This window comes from Brachycentrus maculatus, unplaced genomic scaffold (genome assembly GCF_059751285.1).
Source record: "Brachycentrus maculatus isolate JH-2025_06_01 unplaced genomic scaffold, ASM5975128v1 h1tg000126l, whole genome shotgun sequence".
NCBI lineage: Eukaryota > Metazoa > Arthropoda > Insecta > Trichoptera > Brachycentridae > Brachycentrus > Brachycentrus maculatus.
In genome coordinates, this window is record NW_028280879.1 from 1,607,776 (window position 1) to 1,615,000 (window position 7,225).

Here is a 7,225-nt window from a genome sequence, read left to right on the forward strand (position 1 = left end):
CTCTTGTAATTGCAGATAATTAAGATTTTGTGAACAAGTATTTGGACACACTCAAAATGTTGTATCTTTATCCCATATTAAAATAATGATTGTAGTTGAAATATTATTAGCGTGTGACGTTTCAGTTTCAGAATGTATTTCCTCCTAATGGATTTATCGACGTTATATGAGTCATAGATACTGCGTGCGACATAGGGCGTTTTGGTAATATTGTATTATTATTGTAGAATGAAGAAAATACTGAATTTTCAAATTTGCGGATTGAATTAATTCTTGAGAACACAAAGCATGTTTTGTTTTGCGTTAAAATGACCCATTTGACTGTCTGTTGCCTTTTGTATACCAACGATGTTTTACATACTTTATTTATTAATTTGGCATATATTTTTAGATTAAAACCAATATTTTTAGCTTTTCCACTTTATTTTTATTTGACCAGTCACTTTCCCACTTTATTTTTATTTGAAATATTGGTTTTAATCTAATAATATATTAAAAATGCAATTCCATCACCAAGTGTCAGTGGATAATATAAATCTAATATTAATTTGGCGTTTAATTTGTAGAACCCCATTTTAATTTATGTATTAATTTTTAAATCAAACACACATTTTTTGAGTCTACTAACTTGTATTTCATTAAAAGACATATAAATATTGATATTATGACAGTTGTTTCGGCTAGTTATGCCATTTTCAAACGAATGTCGAACGAACGAGTTTCAAACGAACATTCGCTTGAAAATGCCATAACTAGGCGAAGCAATGTGTTTTTTCAATAAAATACAACTTAGTAGACTCAAAAAATCTGTGTTTGATTTAAAAATAAATGCATAGATGTTTTTGACCTGAGGTCAAATTTGTAAGTAGAATGTCAAATTTGTTACTAGAATGACAAATTTGTAACTACAATAGAATGTCAAAGTTGTAACAAAAATGTCAAATTAGTAACTAGAATGTCAAATTGGTAACTTGAAAGTCAAATGAGTAACTAGAAAGTCAAATGAGTAACTAGAATGTCAAATTTGTAACTAGAATGTCAATTTTGAAAGTGCGAGAGTGATTTGCCGATTAATGTTGAAAAGTTAAAAGTCATGGTTTTTGAATGAGATGAATGTAGATCTGGATGTAAAATAATATGTAGTAAACGAGGAAATTTTTATACAGGTAGATGATTTTGTATCTTTCATAAGACGATCTTATTCTTACTTGCTCCATCCCAACTTATCATCTTTGTAGACTGTTGAGCTCAGCTCTTGTCGTCCTCAGGTTGTAGGTCCTATCATTTGTAACGTAATCTTTCTTTCAATCACGTTATCTTTCTGTAGTATCCATGATTTTTTTAGTCTTCCTCTAAGATGTCTTTCGAGGAAGATCCATGGTGATCGTCTAGTTTACTATATGATCAGGTTCTCTACGTCCTATTATCATAGTAAATTCAATGGAAAAATTTATGATGATTCTATTATATTATTATGTAAGTATTCTTAATTATTATGTTAGATATTATTTTTTGACATCTCATCAAAGATGAAAAGGATTATGAAAGTCTGGGAATTTACGGGGCTGACTACCGTCATAGGCTAGTTTAAGTGATCACTTTATATATATATATATATATATATATATATATATATATATATATATATATATATATATATATATATATATATATATATATATATATATATATATATATATATATATATATATATATATATATATATATATATATATATATATATAAATATATATATATATAAATATATATATATATATATATATATATATATATATATATATATATATATATATATATATATATATATATATATATATATATATAAAAATCCATCTCCTCCTCCCCTGACCCCTCCTCTCTTTCTTAAACTTGCTACCTGATTCTACCTATTTATCATTAGAATCCTAGAATACTTTTTTGTCTAATTGTTAATAATTGTTTTTTAGTTTTTTGATAAAATCTATTACATCAGACAATAATATGTATTAACTTTTAAAAACGTCTGAGACATTACTATCTGTCATTAGAATCCTAACTGTCGATCAAACCTCCTCCCTCTACTTCCTTCCCTAAACTCCCTTCTTCCATTGCCCTCCTTATTATCTTTCTTTTTAAATGTCAATTTGTAATTTATGTTTTTTTAAATGTTCAAGTACTATCTGCCCACTGATTGCAAACGGCTATATATGGTATCAAACGTTTTGATCAATATCACTAGTCCGTCTTTGGTCGGTTGGAAGATATTGCTTTTTAGCAATAAGCCCGCCAATGTACTTTTTATTTTCTATATATATAAATATATATATATATATATGTGTGTATATATATATATATATATATATATATATATATATATATATATATATATATATATAATATATATATATATATATATATATATATATATATATATATATATATATATATATATATATATATATATATATATATATATATATATATATATATATATATATATATATATATATATATATATATATATATATATATATATATATATATATATATATATATTCAAACTCGATCTTTCAGACAAGTATGCGGCAAAACGATATATGGTAGTATTATAGATGTTGGTACGGTGAAATTAGGAATGAACGTCGCATTCAAATACCTTCGTATTTTTATATGCTGTGACATAAAAATATGGTTTCTTCGAAAAACAGTTTCTTACGCCCGATGGCAGCGCAATCTATTGACACTAACAACATTACTTGTAATACTAGTGCTTCTTGACAGCGGGCAAATTATTGAATGCCCAAAATCATTGTAAAATTGAAGTCTGTGTATGTGTGTGTATACATACACATATACTCGTTCCAAATATTTTATTATTTTTCTGCAGAAAATTAACCAATACCAAATACTGTAAATATGCAAATCATTCAAAGCTAGTAAAAATAAATCACATAAAGAGGAACGTATTGCATTTTTCAGCAACGCCATGCATTTTTTTTTTAAATTACCTAACGTCCAAGTGACTCTGAAATCTAGCAACGGCTTATGCAACACCGTTTATCATGTCCCTACTCAGGCTTCAACTTTACAAGTTTCATAGCCTATGCCTACTTGTGAGTGGATTTACTCTTTATGATTAATGTTACTATAATTTCATGTAATTTTTTGTCCGCCTCCGTAGTGTAATGGTCAGCACGCTTGGCTACCGTTCTGGAGGTCCCGGGTTCGATTCCCTAGGGGGGTAAAATAAATATAAATGATTTTTTCACTGTCATATTTATTCAATATTACCCTGGACTGGTACCTGAAGCGGAGGGCTGATCACCTTTCCTTCATGTGTAAACGATCAATATAACATTGCGTTTATATGACGCAGTGCCCTATGCACCATTGGGGTGCGGATAAGGGTTTTATTATTATTATTATTATAATTTCATGTAATTCATGAGTGAAAATTCTAGGCAAAAACACTCGCTTACGCCATGCGAAAATTCCCCCTGTATTATTTATATCCATGTACCGCATTTAAAAAAAACTCTGTGAACAACTTATTTAATCAAGAATTGGAGAGTCGAACGAGCTCATGAAATCCTTCTTTATAAATATGTTTGAACAATGGTGACCATTCATGCGAGTTAGTCGTAGTATGCATATTCGAATTACGTAGTTCGTACTTGAACATGTCGCTCACTCCTTTCAAGAACGTCATAAATCAAAATACTTGATTTTTCAGGAAAACGTTTTTAAAGTTAAAAAATATAATGCAATATATTATAAATAAATATCAAGCCACTTATTAAACTTTTTACTATGCAACAGATCTTTTGAGGTAAAACCTGAAGGTTTTTTTTTCCATTTGAAAAATATTTAGTTTATTTAAAAAAATAATTAAACAATACCTTTTACTCAAAATGCAAATCAACACTTTCTGCCCTGTAGCAGGTAAATATTAAGTTACAAATATGCCTCTTTTACTGGGATATAGTACATTTTCTGGGCATTCCAAAAACATGCACAACTGAAAATCGACGATTTTTGATTTATGACGTTCTTGAAAGGAGTGAGCGATGTATTATTTCACACAATATTTAAGAATCAGGCATATAAAATTTATTTTTTGACATCTCATCAAAGATGAAGAAGAATATGGAAGTCTGGGCATTTACGGGGCTGACGACCGTCATAGGCTGGTTTAAGTGATCACTTTACACACGTGTAACATTCACCAATTCTACCCATTATTGACAACCACACTACTCAAATTCTTGGAAGTTCTATATATATGAACCAATTTAGAAACCTTGTTCTTGAATCACTAGAACTTCACTAGAGACATCTATTGGTGGGATGTAAAGAAGCTTTTTATCAAGCAGAAACTCTTATATTAGTATGTGAGGTCCGAATCCTGGATTATAATCACACACATGAGAAACGCCAGAAAATACCATTTTAATTTTTATTTAAGCTTATAATTTGACCAGATAAATCACTTAAACCAGCCTATGACGGTCGTAAGCCCCGTAAATGCCCAGACTTCCATATTCTTCTTCATCTTTGATGAGAAGTCAAAAAATAATATGTATTATTTCACACAATATTTAAGAATCAGGCTTATAAAATTTGATATGTAATAGTAATATAACTACGCACATTAGCTTAATCATCGTCTACCATTAGAGAAGAAGAAATACAACTCAACCAGTGTATATGGAGTGTGTGGAAGTTTTTGGTAAGGGGATGAATTACATCCGCGTCCCGAAGTTCTGACGAGAACTGCCGACGAATTGTCAGCAGTGGTCGTCCTGGGCGGCGCGAACCTGATGCCTTGTAATAGAGGCAAGCTTGATTAAGGCTCTCAGGAGGCATGCGTAGTACATGGCCAAGCCAACTGAATCGCCTTATCTTGACAAAAATATCATTAAAATACTCATAGTTAATTAACTATGAGTATTTTAATGATATTTTTGTCGTCAAGATAAGGAGATTCAGTTAGCTTGGCCATGTACTCCGCATGCCTCCTGAGAGCCTTAATCAAGCTTGCTTCTATTACAAGGCATCAGGTTCGCGCCGCCCAGGACGACCACTGCTGACAATTCGTCGGCAGTTCTCGTCAGAACTTCGGGACGAGGATCTGACTTGGGAGGATGCAAGGGAGCTGGCAGCCGACAGAAAAGCCTGGAGACAGTTTGTGGACTCCATATGCTCCACCTAGGGAGCGGATATGGTTTATTATTTTTATTTTGTTTATTTTAATGATTTTTAGTATTTCAATATTTTAGAATTTATTAAAGCCTGATGATACAAGGTTCTTGTAAAACCAGTTGGTTAAAGTTTACTATTAATAATAATAAAAAAGTGGTTAAAACAAAGTTGTTTAATTTTATAAGGTTTATAAAATGTGCCACAATGTATGTGCGAAAAACAAACAGGAAAAATTTCTCTAGGGTCTGGAAACAATTGATTTGATGCAGTGCAATGCTATCTTTGCATTTATTGAAGATTTTTATTTAATTTTTTCTTTAATTTTTTTGCAGTTATATTCTGTCTCGTTTTACAAAGTTTAATTAAATAAAAGTAAAACTTTGATATTTTTTACTTTAAAAACATTTTTAATTTTGTGGTATGGTGTGAATGGAAAGTGAATGCTGGGAACAGAGTGAATGGTGCACTAAAATCAGTTTTAGCAAATAAAAATCTATCAGCGGAAGCTAAACTGGCAGTACACAATGGAGTTCTGGTTCCAACCCATATGTATGGAAGCGAAGCATGGAGTTGGCAAAAGAAGGATGAAAGCAGACTGAATGCAGTCGAAAGGCGATCGCTCAGACGAATGTGTGGCAAAACGATGTTTGATAGATGTTCGAATAATGAAATAAGGAAAGAATGTAAGGCTGAGATAAGCATTATCGATAAAATTAAGAAAGGTGTGTTGAGATGGTTTGGACATGTGGAGCGTATGAGTAAAGAAAGAACGGTTAAACAAATTTATGAGGCGAATGTAGTTGGAAAAAGAAGCAGAGGACGACCGAGGAAAACTTGGCACAATCAGGTTTGTCAAATACTTGAAAGCGGCCGGGTCAGGAGTCGTAATAATCGTCGGGTATGTATGAGGAGATGCATGAATGTAGAAGAGGCAAAGAATGTTTGCAAAGACCGAGTGGTTTGGCGTTCGATTCTCTCTGCCTACCCCTGTGGGGAAGCGGCGTGATGGTTAGTTAGTTAGGTATGGTGTAATAGCCCTGCCATTTCTCATTCGCACTTTTATTGTCCCTTTTAGAAAGTCGAGGGACTCGTCATTTGCTTGCAACATGTTGTTCGGCTTTGGTGCTAGATGCGTCCCACGACCGTAAAACTATACAACATTTTAGGATTCCCTTCCATGAGGATTGTAAATCTGACCATACTGCCAATGTGGACAAAATATAAGGGATGCAAACCATACGTTCTTTCAGTGTCTGCTCACAACAGAGAAGGAGAATTTTTTAAATACCTTAACAAAGCCTACCCACCCAAGTATTCACCCTTCTTTCTGAAAATAATTATATAATTGCGGTCATAAATTTTAAAATGATAAAACTAAACGCATTGCAATATTTTATTAATGGTTTTTTATTGATTTTTATTATTATTTAGTTTGTAAATAAAAATAAGACTTTAAAAATACTTTTTTACGTCTCTTTCAAAAACCATTATTACGGATTTGCAAACATTCATCAATAAATCACATTATTTGTACATATTAAAAATACAATTTTGTCACCAGTGAAAACAGGTCTTCCCCGCTATCGGCAAGAAGAACAGCATCGTCAGCATACAAAAGGCAACAGACAGTCAAATTATTCATTCTAGCTCCAATATAAGTTAAGCCTTTCAGCTCTATGATGCGATTACCTACATATTTAAAAAAATGTAACCCGCAAAGCCTCTAGTAGAGGCTTGCCTGCAGGTAGGATACTAAAGTCAGGGAAGCTAAATGTAAAAAAATATTTTCTTGAATGTTTTCCGCAGATACTTTGTAGTACATTTTATAATATCTTTATAAAATTTATAGACTTTGTTTTCACCCCTTTTTTATTAACATAATTCAACCTACCATGACAATGTATTGTTGAAACCGGTAGGTTGAATTATATTGATAAAAAAGTGGTGAAAACAAAGTCTATTAATTTTTTAAAGATATTGTAAAAAAATACCTCACAAACACCCAGACCAATTGAATATAAAT